At 39.3% G+C, this 25,816-nt stretch overlaps 1 long non-coding RNA gene across 1 annotated transcript; it reads left to right on the top strand.

Moving 5' to 3' along the window:
- Positions 1-1,083: 1,083 nt before the first annotated feature.
- On the top strand, positions 1,084-2,991 carry LOC146708424 (uncharacterized). Its single transcript, XR_014920955.1, has 2 exons — positions 1,084-2,173; positions 2,645-2,991. It is a non-coding gene; the product is annotated as an uncharacterized LOC146708424 (long non-coding RNA).
- The last annotated feature ends 22,825 nt before the right edge of the window (positions 2,992-25,816 follow it).

The raw sequence follows: 25,816 nt of genomic DNA, 5'->3' as shown, positions 1-25,816 counted from the left end.
CTTCCGAAGGAGTACAGGGAAGTAGCTCTTGAAAGTCTTCATGATGCAGTAGGTCACATGGGATTGGAAAGAACTGTTGACCTTGTGAGAACACGTTTCTTTTGGCCCCGAATGTTCCTAGATGTTGAAATGAAAATCAGAACATGTGAAAGGTGCATCCGCCGCAAGGCTAGAGCTGAGAAATCTGCCCCACTGGTAAATATTAAAACCAGTCGACCACTTGAGTTGGTGTGCATGGACTATTTGTCTCTAGAACCTGATAGCCGAGGAACAAAGAATATTCTGGTGATAACGGATCACTTTACGAAGTTTGCTGTTGCAGTGCCAACTCCAGACCAGAAGGAAAAGACCGTTGCCAAGGCCCTGTGGGACAAATTCATCATTCACTATGGCATACCAGAGCGGTTGCATAGTGATCAGGGCCGTAATTTTGAATCTGCAGTCATCAAAAACTTATGCCAAATGTTAGGCATAAAAAAATCAAGAACAACCCCCTATCATCCCCGTGGTAATCCAGTAGAACGGTTTAACCGTACACTGCTAGGGATGCTTGGAACACTCCAAGAAGACGACAAACTAAAATGGCGTGATCATGTGCAGCCATTGGCTCACGCCTACAATTGCACAAAAAATGACACAACTGGGTATTCACCCTATCAGCTCATGTTTGGGAGACAGCCAAATCTTCCAATTGATGTGGCTTTTGGACTTAATGTGAGTAGGCAGGACAGTGTAACTCACAGTGAATATGTGAAGAAGCTCAGGGAAAGCCTACAGGAAAGTTACAAACTTGCTGTGGAACATAGCGAGAAAGCTGCCCTACGCAATAAGTCAAGATATGATCTAAAAGTGAAAGAATCCACCTTGGAGGTTGGAGATCGTGTTCTTGTCAAGAATGTTGGAATACGAGGGAAACACAAACTAGCTGACAGATGGAGTCAGACGGTCTACAAAGTTGTAAAACAGCTCAATGACTCTCCTGTATATGTTGTTGCTCCACTCAAGTCAGATGGGCCTGAGAGGACACTGCATAGAGACTTACTGTTACCGTGTGGGTTTCTGTCATGCTCAGCACCAATCGAACCCAGTCATGGAAGCCAAGAGAAAGAGACACCCAAAGGCGACACCTCCAAAGAGAATCCATTTTCTGAAGTTGAAGGAGACTATCATTATCTGGGTGATAATGACATTGTGGATTATGACTTTCCAGTAGTTTACGAAGAAGTCAATTACCCGGCTTTCATTACTGTCAGTGAAATCCCCAAAGCAACTGAGTCTGTGTCAGAACAAAGTGTGGACCGGGACGAGTCTGATCTAAACCCTGCAGTAAAGGAGTTTCATTCTGCACCCGTGGAGCTGGATGAGGGCGATGGTTCACTTCAAGGTTCTAGTGGAAATGACATTGGAAATGACCCTCCAATGAAAGAAACAGGTGTTATTGTTAATGAGGAATATTCATCTGTTCATGATTCATGTGCTGATATAGATCCAGCTACAGAAAATGATGTTGAACCTTTGGAAAAGGTTATTGACGTAACTCAGGAGCAGTACCAAACTGAAACAACCGGGTTGTCGGATGGAAAAGAGAGGAGTGATAGATATGGATTGGAGGCAGAAGTTGCTAAAGATGAAAAACCTCCAGAAACAAGAGAAATCAGGCGGTCAACTAGGAACAGGACTGAACCTAGCAGACTAACCTACAACACCTTGGGAAATCCCTTAACATTAGTGATGCATTCTCTTTTAAACAGTCTTGATCAGGTTTTTTCACATGCCCTTGACTCAAACCCTTCCCCATGTGTTGGTAGAGTAAAAACCATTTAAAGTGACTGCTGTCATGCAGGGATGCATGCCCATTTAGGGGGGGAGGGATGTAACCCACCTAAAATCTGCCTCATGAAAATGAACTGCTGTTCCCCAAGAATGTCAGTAGGTGGCACTATGAGATTGTTTAGTGCTTGTGAACTTGAGTTGAGAACTATAGAGAAGGAGAATAGCGCTAAGGCTACGTATGCTGGCCGGAGCTACTCAGAGTTTTTCCTTAACCTTTTTCTTGAACAAGGATTGTGTGTGAAGACACAAATTGGATTTTACTTTTCCGCTTGTTGGGAAACGCGGACACTTTTTGTTGATGCTGATGTACCTCTGTTTTTGTGTTTTTTGTTCATTTCCGGTGAGTTGACTAACTGCGCTAGCATAGCAAGCTAATCGTTAGCTCAGTATAATGTAAATTTCATGTGTTCCTTTTAAGTGCTGTATTATCTTTTTATTTCTTCACTTGTGAATGTTTTAAGCCAATCGGAAATATTTCTTTGGAAGCTAGTAGGTAAGTTTTATTTATTGTAATGAGATGATAAATATGAGCAGTCTTTGGCTAAATAGTACTGCGACCACGTTTTGCACTTTCCTCGTGCATCAGTAATGTACATTCTCTCAATTCATTGGATTGATGTGACTGCTGTTCACAAAATATGAGATTTGAGTTAAATTTGTATGATGTGGAAATTGTTTTAAGGTTCTTTGATTAATTTTATTATTGATTGCATTAAGTCGTTATATACAAAGAGTGAGAGACATTTGGTCACTAGTGTTGATTAAGTTGTTATATGATATTCATGTAAAATATGTTCACTGCCCTGTGCAGGTTGGTTTTTTTGTTGGAGTCTAAAGTTGCGAGCCAGGATTCCGGATCCCCAGCTGCGATGCAGGAAAGATTTCCAGCCTACTTAGAAGTGACAACTGCGTTACTTCTTGACAGATAAGCTTATGAGATCTCAGAACAATACACTACCCGGGTAGTACTACTAACATTAACACTATACACACACACTCACACACCTGAACTGAAAAGACTGAAAAGAACTCTGAACACTGAACTCTGAACTCTAAAACTGAATACACAGACTGACAAATATGGACAATTGGAACTGTTGTGAACTGTTGAATGACTGTTTTTGGTTTTGTTTTGAATAAATGTTGACTGTTCTTTTAGCTGTGTGTCATTCGCTCCTTAGTCGATTCCTAGAGACCATAAGCCTAAGATCCTAACTTTCTCTACATTCAGTAGTGGCAAAGTATCGTGTGTTACATTATTATTTTCTATTATATATGCTGTTATAGTTGTTGATTCTCATGGTTAATGTGCAAGTTTTCTCTGTGAGCTAACAGCTTGTTCTTTAGACTGTTTTAAATGCTCAGTTTCAGACAGTTTTTCTCCTCTTGGCTCTGTCTAGCTGTGTCAGTGTGATTGGTCATCCATAACAAGATCATGCCGGGCACAGAGCTCAGGCTCTGAGGAACAGAAACCCAGCTACCTGCTGTTAAAACTTACTGTTTATGAGAGTCAGCCAATCAGAAGAAAACTGGCCTGACGGTAGAGAGGAGGGGGTTAAACGGTAAATAAAGAACATTCTGAACAGTCACTCGCACAAGGCTCCTCTAGTGGAGTGCTAGAATAAAAATAAGGAGTTGGAACTGAGCGTAATAGTACACCATGTAAGTCTTTAAAAAAGCTTTTTGCAGTATTATAATCCTTCTGTATACAATGGTCATTTAATTTTTAAAAAGAATCTAATACAGCAGAATCAGAGATAGGAATTCATTTTAAATTCCATGTATTCTGTATCGCTAGGTTAACTACATCATCCATGATGCTACAAGTCATTTGAGGATTTGTGTGTGTGTGTGCGCTATGCTCACACTGGTGAATGTCAACATCAGCCATTAGCTTCAAACAGAGATAAGGAGTGGGGTGCAGAGCTCTTTTAAACTCACTTGACTCTAAAACAATCGTTCTAGTCTGCAGTTTCTTCCCGTATTGATTCAAATAACTTATAATAAAGAATTTACAATCTTACTTAAAAATAGATTAACATTTTGTTGGCTACATATAATAAAGAATTCCCCAAAATATGTAACTCACAATGATGAGTAAAATTGTTGAAGTCACCCTCCATACCAAAGGATAGTGGTTAACCCTCTCCAGGCAGATTTGCAACAGTTAAAAACTAACAACCTGATTACCCCACATACATATTTTATGAGTTTTTTTACTCAGAAGTACCACTGCAGGACTTGTTTGTGCATTAGCAACAAAAAGTTTAATTTGAGCCTGAGAGTTAAGTATGTTGCATACTTAACAGCTAACTACAGAATCAGCTGGAACAATATAATTTTTAGTAGTTCTTTTAAAAACACAACTTCTTTAAACTTCTTGCTGTGAAGCAACTGAGTTAACCACTGTGCTGCCCACCTGTCACGTATATACTGCTATAATGAGCCAGCTTATCTTCAAGCTATTCTGATAGCAAAAAGCTTAGCCTTTAGACTGCCCTAAATCAGCTCACGTTTTTTTCTATTCTACTCTTCACTCAAGTCAGAAATGTAATAGGCAAAAATGTTGTTTCTTACAGAGCAGGCTTTGTTAGAAAAATTAGCCATAGATAAAAGGTTTCTCCCTCCTTGCTAGGGTTGCCTCCCAGGCACACACATATATTCAGCAAGTTGGGCTTTCCACAACCTCTTACCAGTTCTACCACTAGACCCCTACAACTAGATCTAAAGTCTTCAGTCTGTTTGGTGTTCAAACACTGGCCCTGTAACACCGGACAAGCATATAGGTCAAATCTCTATTAGTATACAGGACAGTGAAGAATACTGCTTCTTAAAATCTGCAACCCTTGGTCATGCACTTAGTTCAGTTTGTATGTATGTTGTATTCTGTGGTCCTCCACTGCTGGAGTAATGACTGCTCTATATGTTGCTTCTGGGACCCTTTGGTTGCTCGCTTCAGTTGTGGTCCCAAAGTGATGAAACAAGCTAGAGTCAAACAGAGTTAACTTACGAAGTCACCTGGTCACATTAATCTAGAACGTAATGTTCTTTCTAAGGCAGAGGGAAAAAAGTGAGAAGTGAACTCTACCAACAAATGACTCAGTAGAGCTGCAGCTTTGTTGCTCACAAATTTGATGAGAGTTTCATCTCGAATGTTAACATATTCTTAGGATATATGTACAGGTTTTGGCATAAAGCTACAATATTATGTTTATAAAAACAAGCCAACATTTATGCCCGTGTTTATTTTAGATATTTTGTATTTGCAAAAAAAGTGGCACAATGCAGAAGTGTTATGAATATACCTCATTGTTTAAAAACCTTTATTCCGAGGTGCCATTGTCCTCCTGCCATGCCTATTGGCACTGACTTCTGAGCTGTAATTATCTTTCTGCATCAGCCATGTCATTCATTGGATAAGGCAAAGTCAGTCCAGCTCTGATTCTAATGTGACCCACTGCTCCCATAGATTCTCCACTGCAGACCCGAGCAAAGTGACAATGCTGTCACAGCTGAGCTCATCAGCTTTATATTCCTGCTGAAGAATGACTGACAGACTCACACTCACACATAAACACCCCGAACCCTATACTAATTCCTAGTCACATTTCTGGAAGGCCTGCCTGCTGGTCAGCTTAGGTGAGTGATGAGACTTAAACATTATTAGAAATAAAACATATAGGAGAAAAGACCACTATACCCTCACACTGTGACCTCCATAGCTGTATTAACAGTACAAGATTACTTTTTCAGCAAACTAATGATTTATAGTAATTTACGCTATTCCAAGGGGAGAACATAGATTTCCTTCACTTCATCAATTTATTTATTATATCATGCTCATTAAATGACATTTTACAAGAGCTCACTGTGTGAGGAAACAACAAAACAACTGAAGCTGCAATATAACAGGCAGTCCAATGTTGAAATAGTCCATTAACCCTAAAATTATAATGTGAAACATCGGGGAGCAATGTCCCCTTTTTTTTCCTTCCTCCAAAGTCTTTCTTCCACAACTTTCTCATAAGGACTCATTAAAAAGAACACACACAGATGCTGAGGTTCATAGAGACACACACACACACACACACACACACACACACACACACACACACGTATACAGTGTGGCTCTTCCTGACAGCAAACTGCCTTGTCACACTTTGTCTGCATGGGATGACAAGTCTTGCTGCAGTGTAGTTTATCACACAGTCACTAAAGCTGACACTGGAGCAGGATTGTATAGACCATCACACAGCCAGCCAATGCTAGGCACACACACACACACACACACACACACACACGGGCGTTGTACAGCAATACAAAGAGGACCATAGTAGAAATTAATATCAAGTCATATTTTTATGCAAATGAAGATAAAATGTGGAAACAAAAATGTCAGCAGCTTCACATGAAGGGGTGGGGAAGGTCTGTAGTAAAAGCAACTGGTTTCTGTTTTATTTCAGACGATGGGAATCAGTTTAAAGGTAATGATTTTTTGCTGTCACATTTCAAAATGGAGATGGTCTTGTTCTGTTTTGATTGCATTAATGTTGATTGAGTAAATCTGTAATTATTGACCAACATAGAACACATGAGTCAGGAGCCGCGTATCTTTAAACTGACTGCTACTATAATTGGAGAATTCTGCTGGTTATTGGGTGGGAAAATGACATGAAGCTGCTGACTTAGTACTACTTACTACTCTAAGTGTTTCTGGAACAGCAATATTCTTTAATGTCCTGAGAGCACCAGATATTAGAATGTCTGCTATGTGATCACCTTTACTTTCATTTTTTTCCAAACCCAACTCCTTAAAAAACAAACACACACCATAATCTCTTCTTCGCTATACTTTACACTGATTTGTCTCCACTGCTCTAGACTCCAGTGATCATGTGTTTTACACCACTGCATCAAACGCTTTGCATTGTGTTGATGATGGAAACCCATACCATGAAGCTTTATATGCGCTGTTCTTGAGGTAAACTGTGGGTCGCATGAAGTTTGGAAGTCTGTAGCTTGTGACTCTGCAAAAAGTTGGTGATCTCTGCACACTATGTACTCCAGCATCCACTGATCGCTCTGTGATTTTATGTGGCCTACCACATGGCTTATTGTTCCTAATTGTTTACACTTTGCAATAATGTCATCAACAGTTGACTGTGGAATGTTCAATGATGAAGAAATTTCATGACCGGACTTGTTGCACCGATGACATCCTATCGCAGTACGATGCTAGAATTCACTGAGCTCCAGAAAGTAATTCCGCATCATTGAAATGCAGCTAGATGCAGCTCATTTTACATTTTCCCACATTTTCTCATTTTTTTCCAACACACTTGCACTTAAATCTGGTTCCCTCATCTCCCTGTGTACCTGGCCTGTACCACTGCACTTGCTGTCTTGGGAGCATCTGCTCCTCCTTCCTTCTTTCACATAATGGTATGATCCCAGTCTGTCTTTGCATGTGATGAATGGTTAATGCATATATGGTTATGTATGGTTTAACATTTATATAGTGCGTGTTCATAATTTGAACATGTGTTTTGAATAAAATGTGTGGAGATTTTTTTTTGTATTTGTTTGGAAGGATCTCACCATTGCCCCTTGAACTTACTTATAAGCGTAGGCGAACAGTTTGCGCGTATGCGTGGGTAGTGGTCCTATTTTGAACAGAGGGAATAACCTTTCATTTCTTTATTTTTGCCCTTTGTCTTTCCTCTTGCCTGGGGTTTAATCCAGAATCCCAGATGGTTAGCTTCTCTGTTATGACCATTTCACAACGCTATCAGGTTTTGTTCTGTCAGTAGAATTTTAAACTGCAGCAGTATACATCTGTCGTGCCATTCGTGTTTTCAAATTGTAAGCTCAAACTAAAGGTTTCCTTAAGTACACTGCAGCAGAACTGCCATGAATTATCTGGACTGTATAAGTGTAAATGAATCCCAATGTCTGACTTATGACATTAAGCTGAGCTGGCTCTTTTATATGGATGAAATGTATATGTAAAATATTCCCAAATCTGGCATGTAAATGCCCTCTCACATTCCTTTTTTCTTTGTGTTCTTTCACAAAAAAATGCCTTTTGACCTATGGAGAAGATCAATGAAAAACACAGAATTCAATTCACTGCGCATTTGATGCCTAACATTTCCCTTTCTCTCTGTCTCCTGGCCATCCGTGAGGATGCATGAACTCTTTCTGTTGTAGGCTTGATGCCTAAACTCTGTTTTTTAATCTATCTCCAATACCCACTGCACTGTGGATGCAGTGCTCTGGATGGAGAATATCACAATGATATTATTCATATGAAGCCAGGTTTAGGTAATCCTCCCAATGCTTAGACCAAACCATAAAAAGGACGATGAATTATTGAAGAGCATCAGAGAAATAGGAAACCTTTCTCTGAATAGGATCAACCTTTTGGGAATGCTTCAAAGAGCATTCAATAGTCTGTAAAAAAAAGAAAAAAGAGAGAGAGAGAGAGAGAGAGAGAGCCCTCTCCCTGCTTTATCCCTGTCAAAAAGCTCTGCCCTGGCTGTGTGAGTGAGAGAGGCAGAGCGACAGAGGGAGGGGGAGAAACTGAAAGCTCACCTATTGTTCACCCTTTATTTGCATGAAATTGTTTACCACCTTTTCAAGCTGTTCTCCCTTTTTTCCTGTCCCTGTCCCCTACTGCTCCCCTACTGCTTTTTCTTGCTTTTTGATTTTGTTTCTGTCTGTGTTCATTTCAGCAGACAAAGATAGTTGTGACTGAAGCAGACTTTGAAGGACAATTAACTCCACTGGCATGGACTGTACCAAGCCCATGCGCAATTTGGGCTTAAAATGAGTCAATATGTAATTGAGTCTTCAGAGTGGAGTGACATATACTGTAAAGATTAGAAAATCTGGATACCATATCTGCCTTTTTTTTTTTTTTACCAAAAATATCAACAAAACAAATTCATAAGAGTCCAACAGTGCAAAGTCAGAGTAAAAAGTGTAAATTATTCAGTGGAAGGTCAGTTGGGGTGAATGCATGGCATAATATGTTGCCTTAAGCTCTTATAGGAGAAACTTGGAGCAGGGTGAAATCTGTGCCAGCTACCCAAAGCAAGAGCCAAGTTTACTTTGCTATCAATAGCCAAGACATCTTCCAGCAATATCAGAATCAGAATACTTTATTGATCCCTGGCGGAAATTATTTTTTGTTACAGTGCTCCATTTTAAACCAACATTAAGACAAGACAGACAATACGCTAACTAAGAATAGTACAATATATACATATATATACATACATACATACATACATACATACATAAGTCACTTATAAATAAATATTTGGAAAAGAAACGTGTAGTTGTAGCAGCAAACAGTGTGTTAAGTGGATGAGTTGTACAGGGAGATGGCCACAGGCAGGAATGATTTCCTGTGTCGTTCAGTGGTGCTTTTCGGTAATCTCAGTCTCTCACTGAACGAGCTCCTGTGACTGACCAACATGTCATGGAGTGGGTGGGAGGTGTTATCCAACATTGTCTTTATCTTGGACAGCATCCGCCTCTCCGACACCACCTTGAGGGAGTCCAGCTCCATCCCCACAACATTGCTGGCCTTACGGATCAGTTTATTAAGTCTGTTGGCATCTGCGACCCTCAGCCTGCTCCCCCAGCATGCAACAGCATAGAGGATCGCACTGGCCACAACAGACTCATAGAAAATCCTCAGCATTTTCTGGCAGATGTTGAAGGACCTCAGTCGCCTCAAAAAATAGAGACGACTCTGGCCCTTCCTGTAAAGTGCTGTGGTGTTTTTAGCCCAGTCCAGTTTATTGTCAATGTGTACTCCAAGGTATTTATAGTCCTCCACAATGTCAACACTGACCCCCTGGATTGAAACAGGGGTCAAGTGTTTCCTGGTCTTCCTGAAGTCCACGATCAGTTCCTTGGTCTTTGCCACGTTGAGCTGCAGATGATTCTGCTCACACCACGTGACAAAGGAGTCGACCACAGCCCGGTACTCTGTCTCATCATCCCTGCTGATGCATCCAACCACCGCAGAGTCATCAGAAAACTTCTGAAGATGGCAGGTCTCTGTGCAGTGGCTGAAGTCTGTGGTGTAGAGGGTGAAGAGGAAGGGGGAGAGGACAGTCCCCTGTGGTGCCCCTGTGTTGCTAATCACCTTGTCAGACACACACTGTGGGAGACGTACATATTGTGGTCTTCCTGTCAGGTAATCAACAATCCAGGACACCAGAGAAGCATCCACCTGCATCGCTGCTAACTTATCACCCAGGAGGGTCGGCCTGATGGTGTTGAAAGCACTGGAAAAGTCAAAAAACATGACCCTCACAGTGCTCGCCGGCTGGTCCAGATGGGTGTAGACACGATTGAGCAGGTAGATGATGGCGTCCTCTGTTCCGAGACGAGGCTGATAAGCGAACTGAAGGGGATCCAGATGTGGTCTTACTATGGGTCGCAGCTGGTCCAGGATGAGCCTTTCCAGGGTCTTCATGATGTGGGAGGTCAGTGCCACGGGCCTGTAATCCTGGGGGCCACTTTGGTACAGGGACGAGGCATGATGTCTTCCACATCACCGGGACCCTCTGCAGACTCAGACTCAGCATAAACAGTTTATGAAAGACTCCACACAGCTGGGGGGCACAATATCTTACCACTGCTAAAATTAGATGATCATAAAACCTGAACTCACCGAATTGATGCTATGAAGAATGTCCTAATCAGGTGTGTTTATTTGCACTTAAAGGAAAAAAGCTGATAATACTGACCTTTTATTTCTATCAACAAATTCCATTAAAAGACCAAAACTAATACTCTATATATCACTCTAACATATATTATATCTATACAATACTCTTATAGCCTCTTTGCTGCACTTCTTAACCGTAAGAGAATAATTTAACATTTTGGGAAAGCATTAAAACATGTGCAAAGATAAATGGAAATACACAGTATAAAGGAAAGAAGAGATTTACTATTCAAGCTAGCTTGGTGGATCAAAACCTGATGGTACTTTTCTGCAAAAAGGCATTCAATGTGTCATTTCTGACCAGCATCACTGGATAAAACAGCCCCAAACCATGACAGAGACTCTACTGTATTTTACACATAGCTGCAGACTCACTGTTGTACCTCTCCTGCCCTCTGTACATACTGACAATTAGGGCTGCCACAAACGATTATTTTGATAGTTGACTGGTCACCGATTATTTTTGCGATTAGTCGACTAATCAGATCATGCGTCCATTGGATGTAAAACATACAGCTAATTGCACCAGCATCTGCTCTTATATAACTATCATTAGCTTACAGCTTTAAGTGTTTACGGTATGTGCTAACTAAAAATAAAGACAAGATGATCGTTTATTAAATTTTAATGAAATTTGCAGATTGTTTCGGTGGAGTTTAATAAACTCCTTGCTATCTAAAATATAACAGGACACCGGAGTATATTCTCGAGCATCTCACACTTCTGAGTTGTCTGCTTGATGTTTATTCAGCTGTGTAAAAACTATAACTTCAATCTCAGCCAGACTGATTTACTCAGGAACAAATAAAATACTGAAAAAAAAAGCCAAAAAATAACATTTTTAAGTTATGTAAGTGACTTATATATCATGTTTAACCTGAGTAGCAAAAGACGGCAGTGGGTTTTTGTCGGAGTCTTCGAATTTGTACAGTTTTCGTCGTGTCGCTGTAACATAATCGGCCAACAAATGGGAGCACAGGAGGATGCGGTTTCTTAATTGGGTCACAGCTACGATACTGGACACTACTGCTTCTTCTTCTTCGGGGTTTAACGGCAGCTGGCATCCTTGTACATGCAGTGCTGCTATATTCTGTTTCAGTCCGTTATTACACTCTTAAATCCTACTACTTATTCCTGCGTCTTTTGGGATCTTCAAACGACGCGTCGACTATTAAATTAGTTGTCGACGATTTTGATAGTCGACGTAATTGTGACTAGTCGACTAATCGTGGAAGCACTGCTGACAATGACTTGAATTAAAAATTAAGAATTTAGATTCATCACTCCACAAGACCTGTTACCACTAATGTTCAGCCCAGTACTTGTGTAATCTGGCATACTTCAGCCTTTTCTCGCCATTCTTCCGGAGAGCAAATGTAACAAATCCACTGAGATCATCACTGAAGAACATAGATCAAATGAAGGGCCTGATGAATCTCTTAGGTGCTGTCTCAGGTCTTTGCTTTTTAGGTATGCTACTTCATTGTTTTTCCGACACTTGTCCAGTTCTCAAATTAAGAAATATAAGGATATGCTGCACAAAACGTGAGAAAACAGTAGTTACAGTAGATATGCCAAGTTTTAGCTAATAGCTCTTTGAGAATCACCTTAATGGTAAAAAAAATACTATTTTATGCCTGTCAAACATTAGGCATTTTTATAGATTCAACTAAAGAAAGGGGAACAAATTATGTGGCTTTGTTTTTGTTTTTTTGAAAAATTTATAGTAACAAAGTGCTTAAAGACATAATTTAATCCTGGTTCTTATTTGTAGACAGAACACTGGTTCATCCCTTGATATTGGTAAAATCTTTATGCTTGAACACTTCATAGGTCAGTTCAAAGTGATTTAACAAACAACAAATACTGAAGACAATGTGAGGCCTATGAAGTCTTTGACACCAATATCTAGACTAACATTGTGACAACTGGTCAGTGTTCCAATATCTGGAAGAAGCAACTGCTATCATAGCTAGAGACTAATGTAGAACACAAATGCTACGGCAAAGGGAAGCCAGGACGTGAGGTAAGGATGGATATATCGTCATTCCTACCATCTGAGATTGGGTACCGAGCCCCAAGAAAAACTGGTGTGATGAAAGCATTGAGTGGGAGAGCAGTTGACCTGAAAGAGAGGATCATGGCTAAGCTGGAAACCTGGATGCTTCATGGCTGATTATCAAGACTAGTTGAAGTACCCTTTGAAAGTCTAGAGAGCCAATAGCCTGCCTAAGCACCACACAGAAGCTCCTGTAGCAGCTAAGATGAACGGGCAGGCAGCAGGAGCCAGAGAAAGAAGATGAGCAAGAAGAAGATCCATCATGGAAGGACAGGACCATGTATGGCATGTACCATCAGCAGATAGAAATGGCTGATATCAAAAAATGCTACTAATGCCTGGACAAAGCTGGACTAAAAGAATATCGCAGAGGCACTAATCATGGCAGCACAAGAACAAGCTCTAATCACAAGATCCATAGAGGCAGGGTCTACCACACCAGGGAAGACTGAAGTTGCAGGTTGTGCAAAGATGCCCCTGAGATGATTCACATAACATCGGGGTGCAATGTGGTAGCAGGCAGGGCATAAATGGAACATCATAACCAAGTGGCATAGTGTACAGGAACATCTGTGCCGAGTATGGCCCGGAAGTAAACAAGGTCAAAATGGGATACTCCCCCTAGGGTGATTCAGAATAATAAACAGGTAATATGATGATAGTAGGACCTTTCAGAGCGCGATCCTCTGTCACTTCTAATTCTGTCTGATCTGGAGTGTGAAGAACTTGTTCGAGAACCTCTTGATCCAGACCGTGATCTAGATCTGGACCTTCGGCGATCTTTCTCTGATCGGGATGAGCGTGAAGATGTGTGTCTGGAATCACGGTCTGATTTCCAGACACAAATAATAAACCAAACAAAGCAGTGGTGCACAAGGAGAGGAAGAGGGTGAGAGCAATAGATGTAGCTATACCGAATGATAGTAATATCAGGAAGATGAAAAAGGTGAAGGCAACAGTGGTAATCGGAGGACTCAGGGCAGTAACACCCAAACTGGGTGAGTCGCTCCAACAGATCCCAGAACTTACATCTGAGATCTCTGTCCAGAAGAGTGCAGCCCTACAAATACCAAAGATACTGTGCAGGGCCCTCAAGCTCCTACGCCTCGGGTAAGGGACTGGAGCTTAAAGGATAAAGACTGTCCACAGGGCAAGTGGGGTACTTGATTTATTTATTTATAAGAATGAAGTCTGGCAGCTTGAAAGCAAAGTACAAAGAAATAAGGGGTGGCACAATGTTGTATATACTAACTTTCTGAGGTGTAGATAGGAGAAATAATGAAGAATAAATAAAGACACTAACTTGTCACTAGGAGATGGTGAAATTCTGTCAGGAGAGAGTATAGTGGGATGTTTCATCTGTTTAGAGTCTAACAGTGTTAATCTAATCTAAAAAGCTGCTAGCTGTAGCTTCATATATAACTGAAATACATGAAAGGCACACTGATCATATCGTTCTCTCTTATCTCTCATTCCTAGTTTCACAAAACAAGATAAAGAAGAACTGTATGCGTGGTTTTAACTTCTAGCACATATACAATTAGAATGAACTAGACACTATTTCCCTATTGAAGACCTTGAATTTTTCAAACAAGGCATAAAACGCTGAAGTGTTTTAAATAATTCAAATCCTTTTCAGCATATTTAAAATTTCAGTTTTATACGTCTTAGTTTCAAAAGCATTATCTTTCCACTGTTGTTTTTTAGGGAACAAAATTCCGAATGACAACAGCTTTATACATGAATCAAACATCAAATACGATTTCCTGAGTTTGTTCTGCTAATGTTATTCTGCTAGATTTCAGCCAACCTTGCGCTGCCTCACTTACCTGGATTTACCTAACACCTGTGAGTACCCAGGGAGCAGATGCTACAGGGTAAATTTCCTCAGGCGTTACATTCAGACTGCATGATCACTGACTCTCTAAAAGAAGTATACTTTATACATTTAAATGAATGTGAAAATGTGCATGTACTTCCCAAAAGCGTGAAATAGACTTTGTCACAGAAGATATCAGGTAAAAGGAGAGCGACAGCAGATGAAGAGTGTGAGATGTAAGAAAGATGTTGGACTGCAGGAACATCGAAAAGATTGGACAGAGATGGATGAAGCGGGCAAGGGAGATGTGCATTTCTATCTGTCTTCACTTTATCTGTCTATCTATATCTTTATCACTTTGTCTATCTAGCAGGACTCATGCTGTTCATGAGTTCCTTTTTCGCTCACTGGTACTGATGGAATTTAGGGAACGAGTGAGAGAAAGGGTCAAAAAGATCAAGTGAGCCAAGCTTTATTGCTGTGACCCTCTCCTTCAGTGGGATGTTTTCTGTCAGCCTCACTTACCACTCTGCTTCTTGTAAGACCACCCACACAATCACAACTCAGACACATTCAAGTAAAACACACATGCACTTATTACATCTAACTGGTTGAAAATCAGTTATGATTGCTTTCTTTTTGAAAAGAGGACAAATACTGCATGTAAAAATGTGTCCCTGGATCACCTGCTGCACAGCTAATTGCTTTTACTCTCCTCGCCAAGTTAGAGAGATAAAGGGAGTGAAGGGGGCATGGGGTGCAAACAGAGGGAGGTGGGGTAGAGACTGCTTTGTGTTGTCAGCAGAAACATTGTTTTATGGATGCAGTGTTTACAATTTTGCTGCAGTTCTGTGTGTGTGTGTGCAAATAAGTGCATGTGTGTTTGTTTTCTCCATCGGACAGATTTGGCCTTACCTGTCCACAGGGATGAATTAAATCTGTCAAAGATTTTGCTTGTGTGTGTCTAAGTGTGTGTGAGAGATGTTCTGAGATGTATTAGGCCTGTCTATGGACACGTTGACTGTTTGTTTTAAGCCTGCCTGTAGGGCTTATGCATTCTGCATGAGAGTACTGTGCTTTATGTGTCAAACCCATTTGTTTGCCCAAATGCTCAGTGAAAGTACAAACATTCAGAGGACCTTTTGTTTGTCTAGTGTTCACCCACATGCACACTTGTTACAGACTGAGATACAAACACATAAAAACACACAAAGGGGCACATGGACATGCAATCACTCGCACACTTCAGTTTATCAAAAATTCAAACTTTTAACTTTAACACACTTGTATGGAGGATTTTTTTTTCAAAGGCTGAATCATAAGAAGGTTGGATTTGGCATTAGTGAATCCCTTTTTTGTGTTCTAACACTTCTCTGAAATCCTTGGGTACTTGAATTTGAAAGTAATTTAAATTATGATGTACAAACTAATATTTACCTTTTCAAAATGTCTCCAGCTTTTAGTGGACTTATTATTGCAGGACAGAGTGCTAATGGGAATAGTATAATTCTGCTAACAATAAATAAAAGACCGAAAGCTGTTCACACTAAATACATCAATCCTACAATCTCAGGTTTAAGCATAGATTATTTTGAGAACTGTCATTTTAAGAGAGCACGAAAACCGGTCATTCATTTCACTTTTTACAAGATTCCAATTTTAAAACGTTTTCTTCTTCAGTCATTTCTCAACTGACTGAGTTACCCCAGCAACTGAAGATGAACAGTCTAGCTGCTGGCTACCTGAACTGCAGAAGCTACCTCATTTGCCATTTTGCTTTATTTATCATTGCCGTCTTATCACAGGGAATGAAATGAAAGAAACTGTAACAATTCACTGCATTAGTGGTATCAGAACATTTAAATTTATTTCAATGTGAATCTGCTTTATTTACTGTAAGCATATTTGACCTCACTCATTGGCATTACTTGAGGGTAAACTTATGATCAGTACAGACATGATCAGAAAATAGTGGAACTGGGTGTTAGGCGAGTTGATTATGTTCAGTTCTATTTCTATCAGATTTAGTTTAAAAGTAGGAGGGAAACCATAACTGGCAAAATACAAACAGGCATGTAAGTTTAACAATATAAAAGAAATGGACACTGGTAACTGTTATGGAAAATCAGTTCGTAGTTAGCTCCTAATTTTCCTGCAGAGGTGGAATTAATGACTGTGACAGTGACAGAATCCATATGTAAAAAAATATGCAACGTGTGGTCATGGATGGGAACATTCGTTTTAATTTAAACAGGACACATTCAAACATCTTATAAACAAGTGATGACAGAAAGGCTTGAAGGATTGTTTGTTGCACATGTTTTATGAATAAAAACATCAGACATTTATATATCAAAATCGATCTGCTCACTGTCCATCATTCTCTCTGTGTCCCCAGTTTGACTCATTAGGACTTTAGAGAAATTATAGTGATGTCTCTGTACTTGTGCTGATTTGACTGCAAATAACATGGTTCTGAGCTTCAAATGATTTCACTGAGCCTTTGATGAAAGGATTTGAGAGTCCATACAGACACGCACGTTGACAGTCCCCTTCCACCCTTATGACACCACTTTGCACAGCTCCTGCTGAGAAAAGCATTTTGTTATTCGCTTAGCATACATTCCCTTTTCATGTCCACCTCAGCTTTGTATCCCACCTCTTACCTCCCCTGCTGCCTTCATGCTGTGGCACAGGCTGCAGTGTCTGGCTGCTCAGAGGAATGTGGTCTGATGATTGATTTCTTACCATCAAAAGGTAGGTTTTCACATCCCAATAACCTTTCATCTGAATACTGAAAACAAAGAGGAGATTCTGTCTATATGTTGCAGTGGGTGTGAGTGCAACAGTTTGAGCCCAGATTCACATGATCTGACTGTGATTATACTGTCATGCAGTGCTCTTTTTAATTTCATTGGATTCTAGGGAGATGGGTTATCTAGCAGACCTCTCTCTCTGCATGATATCTTCACATTTTTTTAAGTCAGAAAATCTTGTTTTTCAGCGCTGTCTGTTCGTTTCTTGGTTTTGATGTTTGTGTGTAGCCCCCTCTGCCATGCCTACAGGAGCCCTTTGTCTGTTTTCTCTTTGCCTCAGGTCCCTCCACATGCCGCAGGTACTGAGCAGACACACCCTGGGGATTCACATACCCAACCCCCCCATCTGTCACCAACTGTACAAGCTCCATGTGTGCCCACACAGAGGGGCTTGCATGTTCAGGGTTCTGATCTGGGCATCATTCCTGCAGCCAGTCAGCTGCTTGTCCAGAAGAGAGTGTATGTGTAAACTCACGTTATCCTCCCATGTATGTGGATCTGAGCTGGATCTGTGTGTTCCTATGCACATATGCATCATGTTTCCCCAGGAAGAACTTTGAGCCATCTCCAGGAAACCCTTTGGGAATGGGTTTGGGAAAGCTTAAGGGGATGTATGTGCAAAGCTGTCAGATGGATTTGTGTCCATCATGGCCGTGGTTGGCCCTGAGGCCGTGACAGCAGATCAGAACAGAGAGTTGTTACAAAGGAGCAACAGATATAGTAGAGCTCGACTAACCTACTTCTAAAGTAGAGCAGCCACTGAGATTCAGGCTGGATTCTGGAATTGTGTGGCATTTCTGTGTCATTAGATCCAGACAAATTTCTTTATTCCTGTAATTTGTGCAGTAATACACTGTAATGCACATACTATTACTACCACATATACAATATTATGACTTTCTGCCATATAGATTTGATTCTCATGCAGAGGTTCTCTTTATTTTCTTAATGTTGTGTACTCAGTTGTATACTTGAAGCTGTATGGATACAATGAAGGTCAGTGTAGTGTCTCAATACAAATAAGTTTACAACACAATGCTGTAATTTATGTCCCACATAGTATAGTTGGGATGTATACAACATATGTCAAATAAAATCAAACCTTTATGCTTGAGCTTTTAATTGACTCTGTTTTACAACCCTAGCGCTGTTTATATGCAACAACGCCATAGTTGACTGCAACAATTGCAATGTACAGGGATGAGCCCCGTGTGAAAGGAAGCAATGCTATAAACAGACTATATAGTTCAAGGCCATCTCAGTTCTCCTGGGATTCTCTGTGTTTGAGTATGTGTGTGTCTGAGAAAGGTCTTTAGCTACTTTGCTTTGTACTTTTTTTCCACTCTAACACCCCCCCCCCCCCCCCCCCCTCATGTCTTTCACTAATCATTTAATTTAGCCTTCCTGTATTTATTTGTAGCAATCAGTAAAATGAAAAGCATCAATGATGAAATGAACTTATCATGGTGTGAAAGAGAAATCAGTGCAGTGCGCTTGTAAGCACTTGACACTATACTCCCACTGAAATGTCTTGTACATAATAAGTACTGTAGCATTCTGTGTGTGAGTGTGTGAGTGTGAGAGGGGGGTGCGGGCTTGGGAGAACGTGTGTGTGTTAAGATGACAAGAAGATGAGAGAAGACAGACACAACAGTTGCATCATGACTGTAACATCTGAACCATTTATGATTTATTTATGCGTCTTATTTGTTACTGGGCTAGAGATGTTTTTGCTAACACATATGGCTGGGGGGACTGCATGATTGATTCACGAGTGGAAACAAAATAAAATGCAAAAAAGTAGATCAATTTGCCCATCATTAATCCAGGTAGCTGGACAGACAGACTCTTAATGGAAAGACAATGCTAACACATTTTTTTACAATGATATACATGGGGAAAGAAGCACTAGCATCTTATTTGTATAGCTGGGTATCTCAGTTTAATTGATGAAAACAGATGTAAACAGTTTGCCCAACTGGGTACAAAGCTTTTATTATATAGATCAAAAATTAATTATTATTAAATTAGTATACGATAATATGTTTTGTTTTGAGGGAAAGAAGTCATAGCATGTCATGTTGACAAACAGATTAGTGAATGAAACGCTACACAAAGTGATTTGTAAAAATAATATTTCTTTTTAAATTTGATGGGATGCTGAAGGGAATTACATTAAAAAAGACTATACTGAGCAATTACATTTTACAATGTCACAGCAAAATCTTTTATAATAATTATAATAAAAGATCTCCTAGTTAATTAAAAGTGTGTCATCATTACAAGGTTCTCAATCATCACTAGTATACTTGAGAGAATGGGGCAGTACTACTACCTCATGTGTTGTACTAATGTGAGCCTCTATATCAAGAGTGTTTTGGAAAATAAAATGTCAGAAAAATTGTTTATTTGTGCTTTCTACATTTGGATGTATTAACAGCTATCACCAAAACACTTACTAATAAAAACCTGGTTACAGGTTGATTCTCTGTGTCCTGTCCCTTTTGAATCACACTGACTTGACTGATTAGTCTGGCAATGTGATATTAAACATCAGTTTCTTGGTTGAAAAATGTTCTATCCTTTGAGCACCACAAAAGGGCCAATCGGTGCCATAGACAGGATTAATGCTGATGTCAAGTTCTTGTAATGTATTGTTCAGATGTGCAACACTGCAGGAATATTTGAAACAGCCTATGGTCACATGTGTTTGGCTCCGTATGAGTATGTTGGCACAGTTATGCATCAGTGTAGATTTGGGTACAAGGATGGGTATTTCATAATTGGTTTGGGAAAAATGGGGATCAAATGCCAAGGAAATTGAGTTAGTGTACATAAGGTCCGACATGAAGAAGTAAACGTGTGGTGAAATTTTACAGAAGTTTTACAAATCTGACATACAGAAAGATTTTTAGGAAAATCATATTCTTTTTAGTTCCAGGTGAAATGTTTCCCTTCGTTTCCACTCTCAGTGCTAAATTGCTAACTACTAAAGCTATATTTTACAGTAAACTCATCACAAACTATTTAATATGTATTTACTTAAAGTTTTAAAAGATTCTTCTAATAGACATAGAAAATAATAGGTAGTAGATACACAGTAGATAAAATAACCAATAATGTGTGCAAATGATAAACTGAAAATCAATATGAAGTACACAGTTAAGCTTTCAAGCTCTACCACCATTGCCTTGCAAACTGCATGCTATATACAGTATTAATGGTGCCCTTTACCCCTGAACATGGTAATGACTAGACCTTTCTTACTTTCAGCTTTAAATTGCATGACTCATAGCTGTTCAACAGGCAAAGTGTGGGAGAACACACACCGGGTATGATGCAAAAGTTCATTATTTCGGGGGATTTAACAAACATTGGAGTCACAATTTGCACAAAAAGACAAGAATTTGGAGCATGCTTTAAAAAGTACACTTTGTGACATGAGATTTTCAAAATGATTTAAAGACAAAAACAATTCCTTGAGATTGGAAATCTAATTCCTTTTTAAGTTACAGCGAAGAACTAAAAATCTTCTTTATTCTATTGTCTTCATTTCTTGCAAGGTTGACCTTTCTTTAATGATTTTACATATCATTAAGAGAAACACTTACTATTTGGTAATTATCTTCTCACACTTTGTTATTACACCCGTCCTCCCACTGCTGAGTCTATCAGTGATCAAGACTTTTTCCTGCCTGCTATGATTAAGGAATCGTGAGTCACTTGCAGTTAAGCTTGTGTTTGAATGTAGAATAAGCACTTCTAGTATGTGAGAACATTTTTTAAAAAGACAGATGATCTACACATATCAAATTTGGCACTAACTCAAGTCACTCAAGGTAACACCAATAAGACTACACAAGGGGAGCAAGAGAACAAAAAGAAAATAAATATATAGCAAATATATAGCATCATGGGTAATTATTTCCACTACATATAAAGATTTGTATTCCTAATGCCACTTCACATATTTGTAACTCGTTTGGCGTTTAAATTATTAATCCAGTCAAAGAGATCTCTTAATCTTTCAACATATCTTATTTTGATTATTTGCTATTCTAGGCTGAAACTGTGGTCAGCTTTAAAATTCTCTGATGCTTTAGTTACCTGTGAGGAAAGAACTGCTATCCAGGAGGTATTGCAGCTGTCTTTTTCATTTTTAAATAAATCAATAAAACTGTCAAAACCATTTTTGTAATGCTGTTGTTTAGCTCAAGCTACAAGCCCATGTTTTAAACTTTTATACAAGTCCTTTTCTTTATGCATGTATTGAAGTGCACAAGTGACTTTGTGTTGGGATCTAAGCTCTCCCAAACTTGCAATGTATGTCCTGTGTAGGTGTGCAGGTCATAAATGTGCCAATTTCATGACACAGGCTGCAGAGGCACAATGTAGAAGATAGTGTTTAAAGACTGGCATCAGGTTTGTCTCTGCATGTGGGGACAAGGCTTTGAATGTCTAGAGGGAGGGACAAAACAAGGAGTCAGCAATGACATTATGTGTTCAGCTCCAAGTAATAATTGGTGAGTGAACGCCATGGACATAAGACAATGCAAATGCATCATGCATCTTGATCTTATGCTTTAGTGTTTCTAGGATTTCTGTGGCAGTGACATGCATGAGCTCATTGTTTTCAGTAATACTGGTAGTGAGGTTGGTAAACAGAACTACATTACTTCCTCAGTTGTCTCCACTCATAGGACTGTCATTGAGCTGGGGTAGTCGTGCTCTTGGTTGTGTGGTTACCTTGAGTCTGGCCACAATCTTTATCCTCAGCTCAGTAGATACACCTGTTATTGCACGTGGGTGGGCATCATCTAGTTCAGTTATACTGCTTGCTATTGTTCATATGGTGCTGTAGTCTCTCCATCTTCAGCTTCAATAATAGCTTTCTTTTGTTGATGCTATGGCACTGAACTACCAGGTGCTTCTTAGTCAGCGTGGATATTAGTCATCTGCTCATTCATAGTTCCCACATGCATTGCATATAACCTCTTGCAATGGGACAGATGGCCTGCTAGCATTCCATCAGTTCCATGTTTTCAGTTCTTGTCCATGTCCTGGTTCCCCAACATCTGACATGGACCCTTTTAAGCTGGGTGATGTCCGAGTTGGTGTGACTTCAGTTGTGTCTCTCTTACTCATGTTTTGAGGTGGGCTTGACTAGCATTTATCTAGCCTGGGGACCCTCGTACATCAATTCTCTTTTGATAAGACAGTATCTTATTCAGATTAATAATTGATTATTAAAAGTAATAAGAAAGAGTGCCGATTACAGCAGAGCAACACTGACTTCTAGCATCTTTCAAATGGATTTTAAAACACTTTTACTTTTACATTAAACCACAACTGGTCAAGAAACATCGCTGGCATTCTATCATTTTATGTTCAAACTTGCACTCTTGGATCCTCCAATGCAAAATTGCTATGCAGTTTGTATAGCACTGAACGGTCAGATGATACCTGAAGCTGATTCAAGCATAGTGACTAGTACTGCTGTACTATGACAGAAAAAATGTTGCAGGGTATTGTAGCTTATAATAGAGGGAGTCTTGAGAGAGATAGCTGTTACAAAAAGGCATTGTTGAGATGAATTGAACTTTACAACAATACAAATCACATGTAAAGTACATAAGGTTTGTTTATCCTATCAGTAATTTATAGGCCCTCTTCTTCATAACGAAAGCTTTACAGGCTAATTTAGGCTCAAAATAAATTGTGACTACAGACAAGATATTGTGTACCCAGGCAGGAAATGGTGTATCCATTACTTACCCCAGCAGTTTCATTATGGTGACAAGAAATATTAATTCTGTATTTCCACAGCTTAATACTTACAAATTACTTACAAGTTTGTTTTCTCTTGCTATCTCTCACTATCTCTCTGTGTCCCCATATCTCTTTTTTGTGTACATCATTATGTGGTGGATGTAATTTTTCACATTAGTAAGTTATTATTATTAGTATTATGAAATACTAATACTACTACTACTACTACTACTACTACTACTAATAATAATAATAATAATAATAATAATAATAATAATAATAAATAAATAAATGTGTTGTGATCAGATGAAACCATAATCACACTGAACATGGGTCATGGATGGGTTTTCCCAAACATATTGCCAAGTCAACTCAGGGGTTGCTAAAGAAGACCCACATTAAGCTCATGGAGTTGCCTAATGAGTCCAGATATCAGTAATTATTTTACCACTGTGCTTGCCAACAAGGATTTCTCCATGTTTTGCTTGGGAATCAAATACTTATTTCAGTCAGTGAAATGCAAACCAATGTCTAAAGTTTATGTAATGAATTTTTTTTCTGCATTGTTGTTGTTTTGTTGACTTTTCACTAGCTAGGCCCACGTCCTCATTTTAGGTTTGACAGCATTTTAGTAGATAAAAGTGAATGCTTTGACATGAATTGGGCTGCGGTTTGGGGAAGGCCTTGAAGGGGACTGGCGACGGCTCCGCGGCCTGGCAGATCCCCATGTACTAAATAGAAGTGAAGAATTTGAAGAATGGAGAACAAGGAGAGAGAGGGTGGGGCACGTAAACGAGAATGATCAGCTTGGAACCTATATAGATGACAGCCGGAAGGAGCGTGTTTGGAGGCGTGGTCCTGCTCCTGAAATTCCGATACATAATCTCAATAAAAAAATCATATGAATGTGAAATCAGTTCCTACTCCCAAAGCATCTATAAATTAAGGGAGAGTGGCATGGGACAGATTCATAGTTCTAATACCATTATGCAATATGATATCTATATATAAGTGGGAGTCCCCTGATCCATGTGATAGATTACCATTTGTGCTTCTTAAACAGGAGCACTTCAGTTAGACAGAGTTTAATAAGTTTGCGACTGGCAGAAGTGGCTTGTTACAATAGTCTAACCTTGGTCATGAGCCTCCAAACTCCTCCGATGTTTTTTCTGTATTAAAAATGACCTTGAAATTATTAAATCTTCATCAACAATAATCCAATAAACCAAACTGGAATCCATAAACTTTCCCTGATCTCCAGATGTTAACCAAGAGCCTTGGCTCAACCTCTATTCATTGTGTATATTCATGGTTGGTTTTTATTTAAATACGCTGGGGAATTTGTAAATAAGAAACATATTCTTCAAGTTGGAGTTTAACAATACAAACCTAAATTAAACTACAGTGAGCAATTATTCTTTTCTAAATTTCCTTGCCAGGTTTAAGGGACTTGTTTAGCTGCTATAGGCAATTAATGCATGAACTTAATTATAGCACCAACACTAACGATTTTCATGTGATTTAAGGAGGAAGGATTATCATCTCTCCTGAACATTACCTAACTCTCTCTCCTTGGGCAATAAAGTCTGTGAATCCACTCAGCTCTTCAGGGAATAGGCTAATCTACCAGTGGAGCGTATCTGTCACATTTTCCAGTGGGAAAACTCTTCATCACTTTATCATCCTACGCTGTTCTCTCTTAAGGAAACCTGCCAAATAGATTTACTAATCTACTTCATTGTCACACACCATGGTCCCGGCAATATTTAATTTATCTATGTGAGGGTGTGGATCTGCCTTACAGTATAACATATATAAGAGTGGAGAAGAATGATTGGCTTTAGAATAGACTATGGCAGAAGATGACAGAAACTTCTTTCTGTTCTGTAGACTGTATTTAGAGCACGCGACCAATGCCATTAAGTAATGGTGAACCTTGTATTAAGGCCTTAGTTCTTGTTAATGTAATAAAAACATTTTAAAGATTAATATTTATTTTTAAAATTTAAATGTTAAAGTCAGACATTAAAATTGAGCACCGCATTATCCTTGAAGTCTTTTTCAGCAATATTATGAGCAAGTACATATTTCTACAAAAACAGCTAAGGGAAAACGCCTTGAATAGTTATTAGTTAGTCAGTTATTTCCTGGATAACTAGCATTATTTCTCTAAGACCTTTCATTAGTGCTCACAAGAACTTAAACTTGTTTAGCATGTTTGAATTAACGTACATGCATTTTTGTCTCAGAGTTAAACCATAAATCCCATGTTAGGTAAAGATAAACATTCTAATGGGTTACAGCTCTCCTCTGCAGCTAAGCACTCTAAAATTTACAAATGTATGCCAGTCAAGACAACCAGCCAACCAGAGTGAAGTCTTTAGGGAGTATGATGAGACAGCCCAGCTTTATTTTTTGCAGATAAAAGCCCCAGTTTTTGCCTCTGCTGATTTCACCACAGCTGTTCATTGTGCAGAACTCTTACAAGCTAAGATTCCCTGTAAATAAAGCTTGTGACTATCCTAGCATCTTTGCACCCACCTTGTTGCTTTGTCAGCACTGATACAAGGAAATCATCAATTTCCACAAAACACATTTAGTCTCAGTGTTAGGCTGCAGTAGTCACACCTGGACAGGCTTGCAGAAACATTTCCTGTCCTGTTTTGTTATTTTAAAAGCACATCTTCTCTTTGTGGCTCAGTGTTTGCATACATATATTTCTTTTTAATGTATGAAAAGATTAAATCCACAGTGGTCACAGTTCATTTCAC

This window comes from Copadichromis virginalis, linkage group LG6, assembly GCF_057382275.1.
Source record: "Copadichromis virginalis isolate Kocher_CV1m ecotype Utaka linkage group LG6, C_Virginalis_male_GT1.1, whole genome shotgun sequence".
Classification (NCBI taxonomy): domain Eukaryota; kingdom Metazoa; phylum Chordata; class Actinopteri; order Cichliformes; family Cichlidae; genus Copadichromis; species Copadichromis virginalis.
Note: the sequence above shows the minus strand (reverse complement) of the source record. Positions and strands in the feature narration are given on the sequence as shown.